We start from the raw sequence: 23,197 nt of genomic DNA on the forward strand, positions 1-23,197 counted from the left end.
GTTACATTCAAATCTAATCTGCATTTGACTTTGCCAAAAGGCATATAAACTAATAATATAGTAGGCCAGTTTTTTTTACTAGTGACACAGTGTAAACAAACGTAAATTATATTGGTAACACCAACATTGAAAAAAAAGTCTGAAAATTAGGATCAAACTTATTCTTCTTGATTTACTCAAAAGTAGAAAGTTAATTCATCTTGGATGAATGTAGCTCTTAGTAAATAACCTCTATACAGAGAATTTTCATTTTGCATAACTAATTTAAATAGGAATCAAAATCAGAGACCAAACCAAAATAACTTACCATAGGCTGCACTCTGGTTCCGTAGCAATACCACAGATGGAATATTATTTTTGGTTGTGCATTGAATATGAGGAAATGGAGAGGTTTTATATTCAAATATGAGGCTTTTTAATTTTTTTTTTCAAATAGCAATTTAGCTTTTTCTTACATACTCTCTGTGTCAAAAAAAAAAAAAAGAAAAAACCAAGAAAAGGGTAGTGGAATGAGAAAAAATTTACTTAACTTTCTACACAGAAGAAAATGTAGGACTGAGCAGGAATTCTATTGGATACTCTGAATGTGTTATTACTGTACTAATCTTAAATAATAACTTCTTAATGTACATTTTGATTGAATTAATGCCATAATTATTTCAGGGGCAAATCGGTTTTACTCTGTAAAGACTAACTTCCTGTACTTAAAATTTCTGTGCATTTGCCTATAGTTTTTGAATGAATTAGAAAGTGTTATGCTATGCAAGTATTGTATTTGCGTGGACCCTTGTGGCAGGAAGGAATGATGAATCTGAATCCATGTTCTCAGAAGGCTAATTTATTATTTTATTATACTATATTATATTAAAGAATACGAAACTCTACTATACTAAAGAATACAGAAAAGATACTTACAGAATGCTAAAAGATAATCATGAAACTCATTACTCTTTCCAGAGTCCTGACACAGCCTGGCACTGATTGGCCATTGAGTCAAAACAACTCACAACAGAAACAAATGAAACAACAACCTGTTGGATAAACAATCTCCAAACACATTCCAAAGGAGCAAAACACAGGAGAAGTAAATGAGATAATATTTTTTCCCTTTTTCTCTGAGGCTTCTCAGCTTCCCAGGAGAAAAATCCTGGGCAAAAGCATTTTTCAGAAAATATGAATGTGACATGCAAGTGTTGAACCAGTTGTGTTGTGAGAGAGATCTAAGCCAAAGCACTCATTCAGGAATCATCAGCTTTGGTACAGAGTGGTACTACTGACCTAACTTTTGGAGGTCCTTCAGCTTCTTTAGAGCCAAAGTCAATTCCACAGAGAAATAGCGTACATGCAGGTAGAATGGAGAAAACAAATTCTGTATCTTGATACTGGAGGAAGCCAAAATAATCCTTTGGATTTTCCATGGAAAGAAATCAAATTTTAAAGAAAAAAATGCTTAAAATTAGACTTCCTTTTCTCTGTAAATCCTTGAATTTTGAGCTTCTGATAGATGATATAGCAAAGCCACTTTTTACTTGTCTTTGCAATGAATTTAAGTTTTATTAATATTCAAAACTTGACATAGAAAATCTTTGGGTATTTTTTATGCTCTTATATCTGCATTTTATTGAGAAAATTATTTTCTTTCAGTGACATGGTGGGTCATTTTATAATTACCTAATATTCTTTTGCTAGAATTTATTTGCATCCTTTAATTAAAGGGTTATGTCTCTATCTTATGACAAAAAAAAAAAAAAAAGAAAAGAAATCACCTTTGCTAGATTCTTCAGGCTTCATTTAGCTTCAAAATATCTCCTAATAGCTGAAGTAAGTTTGAATATACAAAATATTGCACAGGAAGAAGTTTAAAAGAATGCATTTCCTTCAATTGTGTGTGCTCAGTGGAGGAGTGCAGATTTCCTATTGTTTTATTTTAGCTCAATAACTGTCAAGAAGCAGAATATCTTTCCAGGACAGTATATCTGATCACAGCTTAGAGGTTAATTCTGTGAATTTCACTGCATAATTATCTGTGCATATTTTTATAAAATACTTACTAAGAATTAGAAATGAAACCTCATTGGATCAAATGCAGTAGGAAAGACAGATAGAAGAACCTGACACAACATGTCAGGTGATAATCTTTGATATTAATCTGACAGAAAAGTAGCAAAACATTCTGCTATCTCACATGAAGGTGCAGAGATTTGTTTAATAAGCAAATACTTCTAAGGATCTGATAATATCGCTACTGATATGCCATGTTTTGAAAACACAAACAATCTTGGTATCCACCACTCTTCCTGGCACCTCAGGGAATATTTGTTTGTTGAATGCTATGAAAGCATGAGATAAGAAACTATGCGTTTGTACACAAAAAAGATCCTTCCAGTACTCAGGGGCAAATGAGCTGGGATGTTGGTTAATACTTTTTAACTTAACTCTATGTAACTGTGGATATGTGAGACCTAATTCTGTTGCTAAGTGGTAAGAAGTGTTTTAAGGGAAGCCTATTGATAACTTGGACTAAAGCTGACATAATTTTGCACCTCATATAACATTCAAATTGGACAGCAAATGAACAAGCGAAAACCTGGGTAGCAAGTAATACTAGCAACAGAAGAACAGACCAGTTTACAAGCAAGGTAATAAAAAAGTGTCACAGAATTAGAGAATCAGAGGATAGGCTGAGTTGGAAGGGACCCATAAAGATGATTGAGTCTAGCTCCTCACCCTGCACAGCTCCATTTCCAAGAATAACTTTGAGTACCCCAGAGTATTGTCCAAACTCTTCTTGAACTCTGTCAGGCTTGGTGCTGTGACCACTGCCATTGAAATCCTCTTTTAGCGACCAACCTCCCACTGGGTGAAGAACCTTTTCTAAATATCCAATCTAAACCTCCCCTGATACAACTTTAGGCCATTCCTTCAAGTCCTGTGACCACAGAGAAATGATCAGGCCCTCCTGGCTGCCAGGACACTGCTGACTCATGTTCAACTTGTCAGTGACCAGGACCCCCCAGTTTCGTTCTGCAGAGCTTCTCTCCAGCTTCTTATTTCCCAGTATGTTCATACATCCAGGGTTGCCCCATCCCAGGTACAGTATCCAACACTTCATGCAGTTGGTGTTTGTCCAGTCCTCTGATTTGTTGAGGTCTCCCTGCAGTGTCTCCCTGCCCTTGAGAGAGTCAACAGCAACTCCCACTTTTGTATTGTCTGTGTACTTGCTTACTATCCCTTCCAGTCCTGTGTCCAAGTGATTGATGAACTTATTGAAGAGCACAGGGCCAGGAATGGAGCTTTGTGGAAACCCACTAGTGACAGGTCACCAGTCTAATGCCACTCCTCACTATAACCCTTTGTCCCTGACCTGTGAGCCAATTGCTCACCCATCACATAATGTGTTTGTTTATCCTACTGTGTACTGGATGTTTGGTTCAGAAGGATCCTGTGAGTGACAGTGTGGAAGGCTTAAATGAAATCCAAAAGGATTCCATAGACAGACTTCCCTTGATGAACTAAGTGGGTTACCTGGTCATAAAAGAAAATCAGCTTTACAAAAACAGGGCTTTCCTCTCATAATGCTGTGCTAACTGTGACCGATGACTGTGCTGTCTTTCAGCCTTTTAATACCTCCTAAGAGAGGAAAACTTCAGTAATTTCAGTGTTTCCTACACTCACACTGCCTGTAGAATATAACAAATGCCTTTATAAGAAGGCAAAAATAAAATACTCCATATGGCTGAATATATCTAATGATTACATCTAGACTTGGAAGATTACATAACATTTTTCTTTTACATCATTTCAGAAATTAAAGTAGGGAATGAACGAAGTCAAAACATAATTTTACTGGACACAGGAAGCTGAATACAAGCTGTTTTCCCCTCTAGGGAAAGATTTGCTTGTCCCAAATGTATTCCTGCAGAACTAAGCTGCATATGTCCCATGTTCCACAGGGAAGGAAAACCATATCAGTGGTCCCCTACTTATTTCTTAATTAAACTGTAATGCTTTCCATGAAAATTAAATAGTTTCAAAGGAAAGCATTCCTTGCCAGTAATATTCCAGATCCCACAAGTCTAGAGAGCCTTTTAGCTTATCTTGATAACTGATTAATTTAACCTGCAAAACTGAATGCGATAAATAGTAGTCGCTCATATGTACTAGTTACTTATACAGTGTTTAAAAGGAGCTTTCTGCCCAATACTGGAAGCTAATCAGGTCAAAGTTAAAGAGAAACAGATATTTAAATGATTACAAATATACAAATGATATAAAAGATATGCTTATTATATTACATGTTTATGGATGTGTATGTATGATGCTCATTTATGTATTTTTCAACTACTTTTTGTCAAATATTTAACATTTTCTGGCTATACAAAGCCCTAAATTTTAGAGTATTTGAAATTTATTTTTACATTTAAATATGGACATATTCAGTGCCATCACAAAAGGAAGTCTGGTTTGTGCTTTTATACTTGGATAGGTTGGAGAAAGAGGAGAGGAGAGGAGAGGAGAGGAGAGGAGAGGAGAGGAGAGGAGAGGAGAGGAGAGGAGAGGAGAGGAGAGGAGAGGAGAGGAGAGGAGAGGAGAGGAGAGGAGAGGAGAGGAGAGGAGAGGAGAGGAGAGGAGAGGAGAGGAGAGGAGAGGAGAGGAGAGGAGAGGAGAGGAGAGGAGAGGAGAGGAGAGGAGAGGAGAGGAGAGGAGAGGAGAGGAGAGGAGAGGAGGATATAAAAATAAGATGACATATAATGACCATCTAGTCCAACCGCCTGACCTTTAGGGCTGAACAAAAGTTTAACCACATGATTAGGGACATTATCCAAATATCTCTTAAACACTGACAGGCTTAGTGCATCAATCACCTTCCTAGGCAGTCTGTTTCATTTCATAACCAACCTCTCAGTAAAGAAGTACTCCCCAGTATCCATGGAAAGGACTTCTATGATGGGTAATGGAAACAATAATGATACTACAGCTGATGTAGTCTGTGTCTACACCATCTACCTTCTACAGCAAAACTCTCTGAATTTCTCCCGGCGCAAATAATAAAATAAAGAATATTTTCTTACTTAGTAATTTAAAAAAAACCTAAAAAACAAAAACAAAATAAATGAGCAAAAAACCCTAAAAATTCAGATTCATGTCAATGAGAAATTAAGATCTTTTTTTTACCACATTTGCTAAGAGACTTAATAAAAAATAAATAAAATGAATTAATGTATTTGGTTTTGTCACAACAAGTAAAATACCTACATACAAAGAATTTTATTTTTTTCTTTAATGAGAAAGGAATCACACTAGGATCAGAGTATTAAATTTTCCTAACTAGGAAAATCTGTCCATTTGACTGGATGTGACCTAATATTCCAAAGATACAGTATTTCTCTTTCCCCATTAATATCCTCATCCCTACTACTGATTAAATTTATTTTAATTATTTATTATTAAAAGGCTTCTGTACAATAGACTTTGTTGATCCCAGCTTGTGACTTAAAGTTTTTTTAAATTATTCTCTGAGTTTTCAATTTATTACAATTAGAAAGCCTGAAGTGAAATCAAGCAAAAATAGGCAACTGCTTGTTATATTAAAGAATTTTTTTCATACAAGGTCATAAAATCAGATGCTGAGGAATTCAACGGGATTTCCATGGTTCTACATTGCTCACTGGGATTTCATTAGGAATTTATATAAATGCATACATTTATATGAACTTGTCTATAATTTTTCACTAAAAATAAGTAAGCATTTTTAGTTGACTTCAGTGCTGTTGGGGAAGAAGTTTGTATGAACCAAGCAGTATCTCACGAGTAATCTTTTTCCTAAACAATTCTCAACACAGCTGGTTAGATGACATTTCATAATGTCACAGAATTCAATTGTTCTTTTTTAAAAATGATAATCAGGATGACTTTTAATCTCAGCTCCTTTCATATATTCAGCCATTTACATTATTTCCATCTGCTGTTAAGGTCCATTTTCCATTCTAAGGCAATATGGTGATATTTCTCAGTGATGTTGCCAGAGTGCTAGTAAAGAGCTTACACTGGAGTTTGATTTGGGTTTCCTGCTGCTGCTCTTGCATTCTTTACACATACAAAGGTCCTGCTAGTCAGAAGTTTGAATGTTTGATGAATGGAAATTAGACCTTTTTTCTGTGTGCAATAAGTGGTATTTGAGCACCGAGTAACAGTTCCAGCATGTTGGGTATGGTTTCTTCATTATTAGTTTGTGGTTGTAGTTTTACATTTACAAATATTTTATGGGGCTTGCTCTTTTTCTGACTGCACTGTATATGCTGAAACACATTGGACTGTTCAGGAATGAACAAAAAGAGAAGCAATCATTTCTTATGCTTCTTATGTTTTCTGTAATGAATGTACTGGGGATTATCTGGAGATTATTCTAAGAAAAGTCTCTTTGAAGTAAAAAACTAAAAATCTAGACCTTCAACAAATTCATCCTACTCAATCTTTAATAGCAATTAAAAAAAAAAAAGAATTCATGGCCAGGTTGGATGGGGCTCTGAGCAGCATACTCTATTGGAAGGTGCTCCTTTCCCATGGCAGGGGTATTGGAACTAGATGATATCTAAAGTCCCTGCCAGTCCAAATCACTCCATGATTCTATGTAATACAGTACAAGTTCCTGTTAGTCAAAACAAATACAGTACAGAGAAAAGAAAGCTGTACTTTAAATACAGCTAATCTGTGATTTGAGTAGAAAGCTGTACATTGATTATGCCAAAAAGCTAATGATGGTAAAATATCAGGAAGTAACTACAGTTTAAGCGTCAAGAAAATTTAGGCAGAACAGAGCACATATGCTGCCCACAAATACAGCTGGAGGGAAAGGCAGAGTTTTTCTTAAGTGGGAAGGATGACTTATGAAGAACTTTTACGTGACAAGGAAACCAGTGGTTATAAACTGGCCACAGTAGAGATTCTCTGGAGATCAGGAAAATGCTAACTAATTTTAATCATTATATGAAATTATTTGTAGTAGCAAGAGTAATTTGGTTCACAAGTTCCCTCTGAAGTCATATTCCTCCGCCATTTGTTGATTGACAAAACCAGGATGGAACTGCAGAAACTAGCATGGTGCACTAAGGTTTTACTTTTTCCATTTTCTTAAGGCAAGGCTCATTAAAACTGCAGTTTGGACATGTTTCAAACATCACTGAAATGTCACAATGTAATTGAAAAGAGGTCTAAAGCATTAAAAGGTTCCATTTTTAGGGTACTGGAATCCCTGGAGAGACAGAAAACTGATTTCAAGAAGAAAGAGTTTGGTTGAATGATTTCAGGTACAGAAATCTCAGACATTAAGCATATCTGGAGCACAGTTATGATCTTAATACATAGATGTCTAAATATTGTAGGAGCACAGCATTTCATCTTACAATCCAGGATACAAACTTGGATTCTTTACCATCTAAATAGACCTCACACTGCTATCAGTTAATTGAACTACTACACAAGCAGAGACAGGAAATTAAATGTTCATTGGTATAATCCAAGTTGATAAGACTTGATGTTTAAGGGGAAGTTAAATAAGGAATACAGAATGGGCTGTAACATTTATATTTTAGCTATACAAAAAGCTAGATTGGAATAATGTTATTTTTCCTTGTCATTATATCTGGATGAATTTTTTAAAGGTAATTGATTAGACTTACTTCCCTAAAAAAAAAGTTAAATAAAGTATTTATCAAATTTTTTTAAACCTGAGCAAAAATTTAGGAAAATCAGTGTCTAATAATGTTGTTAATATTCTTTTGTGTCTAGTGGAAATTTCATACACAATATGCCACTATGATAGCAGGAAGAATTGGAATAATGATTTCTATTGAGTTTCATATTGATTATCGAAAATTATTTAGTGCTGACTCTTTTTAAATCTTCAGATTTTCTTGCTTATCATTATGCTGGTGTAAATTTTGAGTCAGTAATGTTGTGTGTTAAGTCAGTAATTTTAACCATGAAGCATAACTGACGTGTTAAATCTTCAAATTATATACTGTAGCTTGCTTATATTTTAAATTAAACATTGTACATAGATGTACTGGTATAACATATAATTTTATGGAATTACCAGTGGTATAGCCTCTGCTGTATGGTGCCCTGAAAGTGCCTCATTTGCAGAGGTGACTGTTAATGCATATTTCGCTAGGTTTTTAAATTTCACTTAGTTGTAAACTCACAGTCTGTGAAGGCCAAATTTGTCCTACCAAATTCCTTTTAGATTTGAGTCCAGGCTTTTTGAACGTGTATAATTCAAATACTTTTAAATTAGCATCCCATTGTACTTCAGTATATGGATATGTTGAGATAAATGCCTTCAGAGAAGGAAATATGAATTGAAATTATTCCACATAAGATTGCCCGCTACAGTCTTCAGGGCTGATGCCGAAAGAGTGGTGTTATAATGGTTAAAAAATAGAAGAAAAAAAGTGACATGCCCAACTATCCAAAAAATAGTTGACTTCATTAATAGTATAGGTTCTTCACGTCATTTCCCATATGGTGTTACTTTTCCCTATATCTTACCAATGAAAATCAAAATACATTGACAGACTCTGTAAGTGTTTAATAAAAAGCTAAAATTGCATCATTCTTTATGAAAAAGAGGTTTGCACAAGCCAGAAATGGTGCTAACACCAAATTCATCTGTCCATTGCTTCACTCATCAGGAACACATAACGTCTTTTCACATTGCATTTGAAAGTTATGGCTAAAAAATATTCTCTTTTATGCTTCTTGAGTCTCAGTTGCTTGGAGACATTTGAACCACTTTTTAATTTAAAAATTGTCTACAAAGAATCAACACAAGGTGGAAACATGCTTATCATTTACAAGAGCAAAGAGAATGAAAATGAGATACTTCAGTTATTTCATGAAATGAAGACTGAGAGTAAAATTATACCTTTATTTATAAATGTGAATGCTATTGTCATGATATCACATTCTCAGTTACACATGTATTGTCACTGCTTGTGAGGAGATTTTCATGTGGCAATTGTAGGATAAGGTTCTGTTTCTATTGCAGAAAATTAAATGGAATAATCATAATACCTTAGGAGTTTCAGATCCTCATATCATAAAACAACAGAAATTTTCAAAAGTTAGAAAACTAGGAAAAGATCAATGTTATGTGACTGAGAACCAGGAATATATGATTATGATTGATATATGATATGATTTGTTGGTTTTGGGAGGGATCTAATGTATTTATCAATAATTGCATCTTCATTCACCCTGAATGCACTTTCAAAATATTCCTTAAACAGAAATCCCCTCACGGTTTCCAATGAAGAAGAGGAATTATTAGTGGCTGGTTTTTATTTTTTCTTAGAAATAATTAAGTGACAGAGAAAGAGGCTTTGCATAGTTCCCATTTACATAAAAAAAAAGGAATGAAGGAATCAGGATATTATGTCACTTTAACCCTAGGCATTACTCTTTTACTGTAATCCCTTGCCCTATATTAGACATCATGGCTGATGTTTGGAACTCTTCCTCCTCAAATCTCACTTCTTAGGCTTTAGTGAAAAGCTTTTAAACACTTATTTTTGAACTATTCTTGAAATTGATCCAATTATTGAATGAGAAAGCATCTTGAAAGAGAGAGATTTAAAGTTTGCTGAATAAAAAGTCAAGAGAGAAATTATGAAGAGATTCTTGAGTGAATCTTGTAGCAGACACTTTGCTCAAGGACTCTGTGTCTACACACTAGATAGTGAATACTGCTGGCCAAGGGGTTGAGGGACTTTCTCAAGTTCTGAGTCACTGCTATGGGGTTAAAAATAAAAAAAAAAAATTATAAACTTTGAGAGGAAATTAAATATCTTCACTGTTTAGTTTGAATTTTATATAGTAACTGTCTGCTGCAAAGCCAATATGCTGAACTAATAGTTTCCTGGAGACATTTTGTTTTTTCTCACTCCATTACTCAGTTTCCTGCTCTGTGTTCAGCTTCTCCTACTGAGTCATTGATTGCCCAAGGTATAGACAGTCTTATACAGAAATAAATTAGTTTGACTTATTTTTCTACTTGATTTTATTTTTCTTCTTTACTGCTCAATGGTAGCAAATGAAACGAACTTTTAAAACCTCCAATGTTGATCTCTGATGTTTAGTTCTTAGTCACGTTTCATACTTATGCTTTGTAAGAAATGAAATAATTTAATTTCAAGAGATTATATTGCTGGTTAAGACAGAGATTGAAGATCTGCTTGTGAACAATCTGGAAGCAATAACATTACAAAAAAGTATTTGGGAACAATTCATAAAGTTGTGCTAACTAAACAGTATTTTGGGTACTCATTTTCTCTTCTAAAATTGATTAAATAAGCAGTCAGATTAGAGGAGCACCTGTCCCTTCCTACGTAACACTTAACTTCTCGCAAGCAAGAAAAGAGTAATATTTAATCTTATGTGTAATAATAAACATCTTATGTATTCTTATTTCTTACTTTGGATTTCTTTCATACTGTGTTTAAATAGTATTTTCTTCCCAGAGAGACATAGAAAAAGAAAAGTATTCATACAAATACCTATTTGCATAGACATCATGCATTGGAAGAAAGGTCAAAAAGTTTCAAGTTCTAATGTCTACAGTAAAGTTTAATGACAAAATAGGTCAATTCAAACATTAGTCAAACAAAACGTTTTCAGTTGTGGTCAAGAAATATTATATTTTTTAACAAGAATAAAACACAACCAGTTGAAGTTAATAGTTTCAGAATATCCTCTAAATGAGGATAAGGATATATTTAAGGTCCTAGTTAATGGTATAAATTTATGAAGCAGTAGCTAGTTACTTGTTTGAGTCTTAGTTAAAACAAAACCAAAGGATATTTCACCCAATTTTACTCTAATAAATTGGATTCGAATCTACTTAAAAAGTAAATTTTATAGGAATGATACCTCAAATACACACAGTATCCCAAATCTGATACTGTGTGTAAAATGCAATGAGGAAAGGAAAATACTGGTTTAATTAGCATTCGGAGATGACACCCAGGTGAGGTGATGCTATTTAGCTTTTTATTATAATGAACTGTATTATACACTTTTGTTTTTCATGTAATCTCTCACAGAAAATAGCATTTCTCATATTCAGCACTCACACCAAGAATACATTTTTCCTGGTCATTTGTTTACCTAGGAGTGAATTTACACTGTGGCAGATTAATGGCAAAGCAAACTCTGGAGCACTGGGGCCGGTCTCTGCTCAAGCGTGTTTATCTCCACAAGGGTTTGTTATTGAAAATTTAGCACTCAGCTGGCTTTGTGCAGAGATAAAGCATTGGGCTGGTGAGGTGTGCAACAGGAGTATTAATAATGTGCCACAACTAAATTGACAAGTGAAAAGACATACCAGGACATACTTCAGAGATTCTACCAGCAAGCATTCATTCTTTTGACAACCCATCTCCTCTTTATTCAGGTTAAGAGGGCTTCACTGCATTTTGTTATACATGTAGCATAACGGGGGTTTTTTGTTGGTCTTTACAATTTGTTTCCTCCAACGTTATAGCCATCTGACTAGCATCAGTAAAAATTGACATAACATGTTGTCAGACAGAACCCTAGAGAGCTGTTAATTATTGTTATAAAAAATGCTGTCTGCCAGCTCTGTTCTTTATTGCTTAATCTACAGATTTTAAGACTTCTCAATCTCTGTTCTACAGAGAAGACTCCTTGGGACTGAGCTGTCACTTCTGAAGTATTTAAGGATGCATTAAATAGTTTTGGCTGAAGAACTCTTTGAAAATAATGTTTCTTATGTGGTCAACTTAATCAAACTAAGCCATAATAAGGAATACTTTCTATACCTAGAATAAAACTAGCACCAGGATGTTCCTTAGAAGATATCCTTTGTGGTAGGTTTACTTCAATCACATGTAACACATTCATTTAATTGAGGGAAAAGAAAAATATTTTGTCTTTTCAGAGCACTGTGCTTGAGGAATCTTACATTTGTGACTCATGCATCTTCCAAATAGTCCAAAGATGCCCAGTCTATGCCCTGACTACATAGAATTAATAGTAAACTTAGCCCTCTGAAGTTCATAGACAATATATAATAAGAAAAATTCTCATTAATCTGGTTGTTTTGAAAGAGCTGTTTCATGTATCTATTTCAGTTAGATGATTGTTAGAACCCCGTAAAGATTTTTAGGGGAAAGGTGTATTTTTTTCAATTCTTTGTCAACCCTCTCCCATTTGTTCTCAACCTCTCATGGTCAAAGTCACCAGTTTCTGTGTGTCACTCCCATGAGAAATTCTATCACTCTGAAAAATAGTCATAAAAATTAGTAACAAATATCTTCCTTGAATTAACACATTTTCTTTAAGAGTCTTCACTCTGTTAAGTTATATAAATATGTGTATCTGTATATAGCTACAAGTAAATTGCTCTTTGTTTTAAAGCTTCTATTAAGTTTCATTTTTAAGGCAATAGTATAGATAATAGAAAAATTACTCATTTTTACTTCCAGATCATGGCAATTAACCTTTTGGAAATAAACAGTGTCTTGGTCATCCTAAGTGAGAATCCTGCTTAAATTTTTTTTTCTGGGGTTTATAGTAGGTCAGATTACAGGTTTATAGACTCTTATAACCTTCTAAAAAACAAAGGAATCACCCTGTGCTTTGGTTTGTGTCTCTGCTAGGATTCTTTCATAGGAAAACTGTGAAGCGGTTTCCATGAACAGAGATGAAGTTTGGAGAGGTTGTCCTTATGCCTGTGCTGCTGGGTAGGAGTTCTGTGTTAGGAGTATAAACCAGAGCTGATTGGAATGGGGCCCAAAACTGCCCCTTTGCATTATTACTTCCCCCAAGTACTGAAATATGAACTCTTTCCCACTATCCTTTCATTCCCTCTGCAAGTCTCCACAAGTTAAACTCATTTTAGAGTGACTGGTTAGAATCATTAGATATTTATAAAGGGTTTTTTGTGCAATAATTTGTATTTATTGTGTAGTAATAATTGAGTACAAGATAATGCAAGAATTCCACATTTCCCATCAGTATTTATAAAATTTCTATAATTTATTATATTCGTTACCTCTTTGAACATGAACAAAATTAACCAACGACACTCAGTTAAGTGCTTATTTGCATCATTAATCACAGAATTTACTGATTATATCTTATTCTTGTTGACCAGCAGAGGAAAAGGAAAAGGAAAAGGAAAAGGAAAAGGAAAAGGAAAAGGAAAAGGAAAAGGAAAAGGAAAAGGAAAAGGAAAAGGAAAAGGAAAAGGAAAAGGAAAAGGAAAAGGAAAAGGAAATAATTAATGAGTGTTATTACTTTTATTATACATGTGTAAAAGAAAATGATTTTCAGGTTGAACATTTAATTTCCATTTATGGTGCTTATTCTTCTTAGTGGTGAGTTTTACGGAAGGAAAAATATTGTTCATTTTTTTTTCTCCAATATAATGAAAAAATGCTAGTTCAAAAATTAGAACAGTTTCCTCTCCTTCCTTTTTTTTTTTTTTTTTTTAATGGGGTAGAAACATCAGTTTGGTAGAATATGTAGACTTTGCTTTTACATTTTGCTAGCTTATAAACTGAAAGGTTTTGAAAGAGATTATCTTATTTGCTTGTGTCCAAGTGTAACACTGAATAAGTGTTAGAAGCTGCTCCAATCTCCAAATCCTAAGCAAAGCTGGGGAAAATTATTAAATTTGGCATGTACTCCCTGCAGGACAGGATCAATGTGATCTAGCCAGACAAAAAAGAAACTAATCCTACAGACTAAGACACAGCTCCAAAAGGGCAGGAAGGAGAAGGAGAATTTCAGCATTACAGTAAAGAACTTTGATCCTTAAAATCACTTTTCTGTTTGATTTTCTTGGAAAAAAATGAAAACTGCACATGCTAGCAGTTTACAATTCCTGTTTCCCAGACATGGAAGGGGTCTAAGTATGGGCAAATCCAGCTCAATTTTTAAAATCTGAGCAGAGTCACCATAAAGCTCAGCAAACACCTCTAGTTAGGTTCCTACTTGTAAATCCACTAAATCCTAGGAATGGTAAATATTCTTGGATCTAACTTCCAGCACGCTGGCAGGGTCGCGTGCAAAGCAGGGCTGCTGGTATCAGTGGCAATTTTTCATGCAACATTCTGGAGGTTGAAGGCAGAGCATAAAGGACTTTATTTCAGATCCCTCTTTATTTCAGATCCCTCCTTTGTCTCAGTAGGTTCAAAGACATATGTACCACTTTGAAGGGTGTATTAACATGCTGATTTTTCTGTAGGGAGGATGCTACAAGGATGGCCTGTGTGAGAAGAGACCAAGGATACAGATACCAGACAAAACCAGTTTCAGCTGGCTCAAACCAGACCCACCACTGTCTAAAACAACCCACTGGTGACACAGATTGTGCCTCTGAAAGCATATTTAATAAAGGGTATGTTATAACTTAATTAAGAATGATAACATATTCAAGAAAAGCTAGTATGCTAATGCTTTTGGTATGACTGAGGTTAGTGTTCTTTAAGCAAATAAAAATAAGTTTTTATTGTTAAGCCAATAACGTTATCAACAAGCACTGTGCAGCAGCTATTTGAGAGCCGAGTGAGAAAAAGATGAGAGAAGCTACTCGTCAGACACAAAGATGAATAAAGAAGGAAGAGCAGGGGGTGGGTCCAGGTGCCATTGCCGCTTATGGAGAAGATGAGGGTGATGTCATTTAAAGCAGCCCATGAAGGACCATTGTGGAAGGTATCCATGCCACAGCCTGCAGAGCATCCAGAGAAGGCTCATGTGCCTTGAGGGAAGATGCAGTCTGCAGAGATCCCACGCAGGAGCAGACTCCTAAAAAGAGCTGTGGACCAAGAAGAGGAGCCCATGGCACAGGTCTTCTGGAAGGACCTGTGGCCCACAGGTGACCCACAGTAGAAAACTGCAGCATGGGCCTTTAATGGACATGGAAAGTCCATTAAGTCCATGGAAAGTCCATTCTCCAGCATGGAAAGTACCCATGCTGGAGAAGTCTGTGGGGCTGTATCCTGTGGGAGGAACAGATGACTTTTGCTTTTAGTTCTATGTGATAACACTTCACAGGTATTAGTCTGATCATCTATTTTTGTCCTTAAAATACAAACTAGTATTCTAAGGATTTTTATGTGATTGAGCTTAGTTTACTTTAAGAAAATAAAAATACATTTAGTATTTTTAAGCTACTACCATTGTTGAAGAATTTCAGAGCCCATCTTCCAGCCAAAACCAAACTAAAACTAGAAAATATTATGACAGCCAGATATGTACAATTTCACAATAAAAATTTCAGATAAATGGACACTTTTAGATAGGGTATGTCTAGAATAATAAAAGAATTATAATGTTATGATGGCTTAGTTCTATAGACCTTTCTTTGTATACAGACAAGACATTTCCCCTTTTTAAATTCAGGTCTACTTTCTTGTTTTCTCTGCTATGTATTAGGTTCAAATTTTAATGTCTGCTGGTTACCAAAGAAGTTATCAGTATTTAATAATCTTGAAAATTATTTTGTTACTATGTAGATAAATACCATCCAGAGTAAATACCAAAAAGTGCACAAAACTGCAAATGAGAGTATACACAAATCTGTGCAAATGCTAATGCAAATCTTTTCTCCATGTTTGAAAAGGTATGTATTGCAAAAAGTATCTTAAGTCCAAGGTTTATCATACACAATGTCAGGAAAACTCTTAAATTGTGGAGTTTTTAATATTTTTCTTTTCCTAGCATTACATAGGGTCTCTTCAAATGTTTGATTTTTTTTTTTACCTGCGGTAGTGATTCTGACATCATGTCAGTGGTTATAGAAAGACTATAACATTAACAAAAGATTATGACTTAAAGAGAAGACAGAACCAAATATGCTCTTTATCTGTTTTGTGATTGTAGAAATGTCCTTGTGCAAACTTTTGAAATTCTTTCTTACAAAAAGTAGGAAAAAAAATGTACTGGAGTGCACAGTGGGCTTTCTTTTATCTAATGGACTTAATTGTATGACAGCAGACTTACTCAGAAGAATTTTGATGCCAGTATAATGATTTTTGTCTAACCACTTTTAATGACTTAGAATATTAAAATTTTATAGGTTTTAAGAAAGATTGTGGCATGAGGTTGAAAATATTAGCTTTGTTTTCACACTTGATAAAATCTAAGAAAACTGTAACAGCTGATAAAATTTACACAAATTTCCTTACCAGAAGTATTTTCTTGCTATTGCAGTCACCCAGTGTAAGTCTGTATGTTGAAGCTTTGTTTGAGGAGGTGCTTAATTTACTAAGAGCAAGTATCATGACATTATCATAAACACATTGTCAGAACTTCTTATTATAAAAGCATCAGCTGGCAACAATAATTAATTGGGTTTGAACTGCAAGGATTGACTAAACGTGATAACGTTATTTTAAGAGCATTTACTTCCAGAATATTGATATTGTGCAGGAAAATTGGCTTCTGTTTTACATTGGGACTGGAAAGAGTTTAATGACAAAATGACTACTTTCTGCCTTTTGGAAGCACCTTCTTGTATAGACTCCATACAGCAAGAGGTAAAAATCTGAACACTTCACCTTATATCAAAATTTTTTTTAAAAAATTATATATATATATGCAACAGGAACAGCGTAGTAATGGATCCATGGAGAAACTGCTAAACTAAATGACCCTTTTATATAATAAATATGTACTCATAAGTCTTTCCTAACCTGATTTTTTTTGTTCTGCTCAAATACTGGTTTTATCTTCTTTTGTAATATTTGAGGGTTTTGCCATCCCGAGAATTTGCCTTGGGCAAGACCTTATTCCCAGTGGCATTATTGTACTCTATTTGGTCCAAAAAAGATACAAATTACTATGTTCTTGCCACCCACTACTGTCAGGATTTAGGTCTAGAAGGGGAAATGTCAAATAGAACAATGCATTTTGGAGTTATAGCGCAGTGCCAATCTAGTTTCTCCATCCTTTGTGTTTACATTTCAATAAATTTAATTAGCATTGGATTGTAGAAGACTCATGGTTTGAGATTTGATGTCAAATATTGATTTTTATTTACATGTAAATTGCATCCAGCTATTAACATGTCTGAGTAGCTCGCACTAGTTTAAAAATGCCTCATTCATTTTACTAACCTTGTGCAAGTTAATAATAGTTTTAGGAATTTGTGCATGTTTAACTTAGCTAGGATTAGCATCAGCTGCTGAAAATATGAATACCAGACTCTGCATACTTCTATTTTAACATGAAGTGAAAGAAAATGCACAGAGACCAAAAAACATTTCTAAAAACTGCTGCAATAAAGGAAGTTTGCCTTTGTTTGACTTGTTTTACAAGGACGTTAGCATTTTTTCTCTCATGCTTTCTCTTTCATAATATGGCCAACATTCATAGACACCATAGGGAAGTACATGATGGTATTTAACAGCATTGAAGAAGAGTTTATATATACAAATAAGAGTTATTTTTATATATAGTTCACATAGCCTATATTTGTCCTGCTTGCAAGGAACCTAGTTAGCTTTTCAACAGATTTTTATAGCAAAACAACTGCTATTAAATAAGTAGATATAAGTTTGAAAAACTGGACCATTTTAATTTACTTTTCAAACAAGAAAACACTGATGCTGAAGAAAGTGCAAAGCTCTGAAAAAAGGACAGCTTTGTCTTTGGAAGCAGATCATCTGATACTGAGCTCCTGGGAATGTTCCAGGTTGAAAGCCTTAATCTCTGATAAAAATGAAAAAAAAAATTAATAATGAAACAGTCATCTTACACACACTGATGCACACTTGAATCCTTAGAAATCCTGAGAGGGTATTTCTGAATTAATGTCTCTCAAAGCAAGCACAAACAGCTGGTTTGTGCTAGTTATTATCTCCAAGTTTATCATTCCAGCCTTTAGTTGCTCTGTTCTGCCTCCTTTAGGGGCACATCCAAGACTGCCCTGGTAGGAGGCATGCAAAAAAAGTAATTTTTTTGCTTGCCTATAACCTATTTTCATTCTTCTCTTTGTCAAAGGCTTTCTAAATACTTGGGCAATTATCCCTACATGCACTATGCATTTATTCAGGCTGCTATTTGCACATATATACATATATTGTCAGCCAGAGCAAGGCTACAAAGCCTGCACATGACCTAAGGAATCTGTCTGCTGCACTTGAATATTAACTAGATCTGAGCCAAGCTCAAACTCAAATTCCACAGAAAGGAAAGCTATTGAATAAAGGCAATGAATTATACTTTAATAAAGTTTTACATTTTATGAAATTTTCTGTAAATAGAGTAATTTTGGTTCTCACATGGGGGAGGCCTGGCTTAATACCTTGTGAAGTTTAATCTTCCCTCCATTTTATAGTTAACCTCAGATGGTTGTGCTTCCTATACTATCACGTTCTTCATGAAATTAGGACAAACTCTGGAAAGGATTGTGTTTTCAGATATTGGCTTTTAAATGGCTGCAAAAATCAAATCTTCTCTGTGAAATGGTTCTAAAAGAGAGAAAGGACAATATATTATCTGCAAGGGTTTGAGGAGGCTTGAGCAGAAGCTTATATTTGGGGGAAATGTATTTATAAAATCAAAGCCATTGTAATCCTTAAGTCATATTTACTCTGTTCTGTTGCTTTCTGTGTGTCATCTTTTTTTGTTTGTCTATATATATGTTTAATTGCAGATTGTCTGTTTGGGGGAGAAAAATAAAGACTCATAATTCCTTGACAACTTTTCAGTTTCATTTATTTGTAATAAAATGAACTTCTTTTCACTCAGGCCTAAGGATACTTAATGAAAGTACTTCTGGTAATACACTGTATATTGATCTGAGTGGCAGGAAGACTGTCATCCAAACACTTGGTGACAGTTGTGCATCACTGTGAGCTGATATATTAATCATCAGTCTATCAGAACATGGCATTTGAAAACCAGCATCTCCAGGTATAATCACAACAGCAGCTTCTGCTCTCTCTTATTCCAAACATATACAAGGGCTTACCTGAAGACACAGAAAATTCCCCAGTTATCAAGAAACTTGACATAGCAAGGGCATAAAAGCTGAGAAAGAATATTTCTTTTCTCTCTCAATCACAAGCTGAGCAACTGGCTTATGCCCTGATCCCCTGACAAACTGCCTCTGGCTATGATGGTATTTCTCTTATATCTTCTCAAGGTTCTCTGTGACACTGCTGTGTAGTAACCACTGCAAACAGATATTAACCTTTCCCATATCTTTAAAACTGGTAGACCAAAGCATTCTATCTGAGACTCCTACTGATTCTAATCAAAGTCAAGAGTTTTTCTCTTAAAAGTTGACTGAAATTTGGAGCATGCTGGTTTTTTGAGGCAAGATGCTTCAGAGGTTGGAGATCATCCTCAATCAGATCAGCAAAGGTCAATTTAAAATTATTATTATTATTGTTGTTGTTATTGACTATGTAACTAACAGCAAAAATATTTTTTTATAATCATGCTTGAGAGAGTGTCTGATCAAAATTATACATCGCCAGATGTGTACTTTGTCACACAAATAATCAAGAAATATACAACTATGTTAGACACATGCATACTTAACTAGTGAGAATTATTGATTTTCATTTTGGATTCTAAGTATATTATTAATAGGACCTGTATTACTGGTGGACAGTCACCTCATACCTAAATATGATTTAATTACTGAAGAATGTTAAGTGAGTACCTTCCTAATTCAGTGCATTTGTCATTAAGAATCTTCATCTATGACATTTAATTTAATTGACTTGTCAGGAGTAATATGTCAAATCATCAATACATGCGAGACCTCCTCCATACTTAAGTAATTTTTGCTGATTGGTCCAACATTTTGTGTTAAGGCATAACAGGTAAATCAAGCTGCAAAAGGACATGAATGTGCATATGCCTCTTGCTAACTCTCCAGGTACAAGTTAGGCTTCATTTGAAATAATTGTTTTTCACATCTCAAAAATAGTTTCATTTTATAATGAAATTGGATCAATTTGTAAATAAACAAGGAAGCTTCAGAATTTGTCACATAGTGATGAATTAAAAAAAAAAAAATCATATAAGTATAGAATTTACCCTTATGTTCTAGAATCAGATTCTTACTACTGGAAACACTGGAAAGTCCTAATACCAAGAGTTAGATAATGAGTAAAAGGTATAGTTCCTCTGAAATGAAATAGCTTTTCAGATATTTGAAAGTATTTGTGATGGTTAATGGTAATGTAACTGCTGTGTGCTCTGATTATATCACATCATTATATCACAGCCCATATCACATATTTGATACTTTAAAAGTTCTGCTGATGAGTAATGTTCAATAGACAAAATTCATTTTTCTTTCCACCATTTATATGATTGAATACTGTATAAAAAATGTAGTTACATTCCTGTTCATATCATACATAACTCCTTTATATTAAAAGTAACAAAATACAGAATTTCTTGTTCTTATCTCTCAACAAGGAAAAAGAGTAATAATTTATGAATAAGTTCTGAAACAATGAAAGCTGACAGATATTTGTCAATCAGAATCTCTAGAAATGGCAGAGTTTACCAATCTGTATTAGTTAATAGGAAATAGAATATGGTTGAGGGCTTTGTGTACAAGGTCCTTAGCTATACACTTGCAATTAAAAGGACTGCAGGGGCTTGGCACTGGACAAGAAAGAACAGTATTTCTTCACTTCACTATGCAAAAAAATTAGGTGCATAAGTGGAATTTTTTGAACTGTTTTGTAGCATGGCAAAAGCACATTATTGTTCGGTTTTCTTTTAAATTTGGACATGGCTGAAGTCAATAAAAACAATAATTGCTTATTACTGTGCTCAGGGTTTATTATCATATTGAAAACAACATTTTAAAATTTTTGTTTTGTACAGGTAATAGTACGATTGTTCCTGCTATTATGGCTGGTGAAAAACCAGCAGATAATCCTTACCAGCAACTTAGCAGCAATATGTGACTCATTCAGATTTAAGATAGGCTTCTGTAAAGTACTTCACTGGCCTGGCAGATACCACAGTTGTAGCAGTCTGCCTGGACAATAATCGTGTTCTCCATTATAACCCAGAGGAGAAACCTGGAGACACAGTTTATTTCCTTGTTACTGTGGTGTTAGTGATGCCAGGTTGGTTCTCTCTCTGTTTCAGTTTTTTAAATTATGTATTTCCCATTGTGGGCCATTAACACAATATATCAGTATAGATAAGATATGTGTCGTAGTGACCATGAGAAACATATTAAGCTAGAAAACCCCAAGTAAGACTATTTGTTTGCATTAATATTTTTGGATGTCCATTATAGTGATAGAACTTACCTTAGTCCTTCTAATTTCCACTAAATTCAAAAATTTATCCATGCAAAATGAAATAGCAAATAATAGGGTTTTCAAAATAAACTGATGTAGTTTCTTGTTATACTTTATCACATGCCTTTTCACCATGTCATGTTGAGACTGTAGGAAGAAAAGCCAAATTGTGCTTCCCCAAAAAATACCCTTTCATTTTAAGAACAAAAATTAGGCTTTGTACTTGATGTAAAAACTCAGTCTAACGTGATGGCTGGTCATACCCATCACTGGGAGAATTATATAAAATTTTGGCAAGCTGAGTGCTAGAAAATGGGAAAGATAGTATTCATTGTTGTGGATTTGTTTTATTAAATAAACAAGAAATTAATATTGATATTTATTTTTAGAATGAACAATAACAAAGAGCTTTAATGCTGTTTACAGACTTGTGGAGAGGGTCTGGGAGAAGACCTCAGGGGTATAGTTTTCACACAGCAAATTTAAGAGCCAGAAGCTGATTTGGCAGCTCACTTTCTCCATGATCAGCAGGAAATGAATGTACCAACCTTGCAGCTGCTTGGCACAGGTCAACTGGCCATTTTTCCTCCTCTGTAAGAGATTTGCAGCCTTCCAAATCCTCCTCTATCTATGATAGCACCTCCTCCTGTGGCTAAACACTTCTACATATGGAGGAAGAGTAGCAATGTGTGCTGGGGCAGGTGCCTGAGCTCATCACCCACCTGGCAGGGCTCCTGGATGTGGACATGAAGTGGCTCATGTAGAACACATCTGGTTGTCCCTGTATTCTCACAGATCTCTCTGTAACCATCTTTACTATCAACCATCTTTGTTGATGCATCTTTAAATGTAAAGGCACTGGCTTCAGAGAGAATTATTTGTAGGAAATGGCATGAATGCCTACAGATTTGTTTGTATGTATGTATGCGTGTATGATTTGTATGTAGATGTTTGGACTAAAGCCAGCTTAGATTTTGAAAACTTGTAAATATCTGGATGAAGATGTCAATAGAGGTGAAAAGAAGGAGGTCACAACACCATTCCTTCAGTTCTCTACCAAGGTGACATGTCTTAGTCAATAGGATTTTATTTCCAGTCCCAGAAACATAGGATACATAATGCAGTATTCCAAGAAAAAATAGGCTTTTCCAGCATAGGAAACCTGGCATTTGTGAACAAAGTAAAAAATTGTGTCATCACTTGAAGTCAACTGCAGGTGTCTGGCACTAAAATAAAATATTCTCCCTGTGTAGCTTAACCCATTGGCTGTCTCAACTAACAAATCAGATAAAAAATGGGGGTCGTGACCTTGGAGTGAGGCAGCAGAGCTCCACTGACTAAGCCAATTTAGACCATCTGAGGCTAGCATTCTGTGAAGCTGGAATTGTTCACTTGATTAATAGACCAACTGTCTAGCTCTTATCTCACCTGGACTGCAACCAGTCTCTTTTGTTGTCAAATGCCAGCATGAAGTCCACAACCATGAGTGTCAGTAATTTAACATGTAATGAGCTGAGAAACAGTACCACAATTTTTGCTGCCTTGATATATGACCTAACTGTGCAATTCAATGCAAGGCTTGTTTTCTGCGTTTTAGATAATATAGAAACACTAGCCTGAGGAGAAGGAAGTGTAAAGGCTGTGTAATCTGTAGGCAGCATCTGTGTTTGGACCACTGACAGAAAATAGAGAAGCAAAACACCAAATAGTGTTGCTATTTCAATATCAAGTGCAACACTCTGATTGAATGGGGAAGGGAGTTAAAAGGTTATTATTCAATGGTGTACCCCTTTAAATTACTGTGGCTAAATTTTCTATTGTAATGTATAAAGGAATTTACTTTCACTTAGATAATTTTTTATAATATTGTATTTCTAGATTGC

The 23,197-nt window shown here is 34.7% G+C and overlaps 1 long non-coding RNA gene across 1 annotated transcript in view; it reads right to left on the bottom strand.

Moving 5' to 3' along the window:
* Positions 1–392: 392 nt before the first annotated feature.
* LOC135279028 (uncharacterized) overlaps positions 393–23,197 on the bottom strand; it is a 75,989-nt gene continuing 53,184 nt past the window's right edge. Inside the window, exon 5 of the long non-coding RNA XR_010346386.1 lies at positions 393–462. This is a non-coding gene — a long non-coding RNA (uncharacterized LOC135279028). The remainder of the gene's footprint in view (positions 463–23,197) is intronic.

The sequence above is a fragment of the Passer domesticus genome, chromosome 1, assembly GCF_036417665.1.
Source record: "Passer domesticus isolate bPasDom1 chromosome 1, bPasDom1.hap1, whole genome shotgun sequence".
NCBI lineage: Eukaryota > Metazoa > Chordata > Aves > Passeriformes > Passeridae > Passer > Passer domesticus.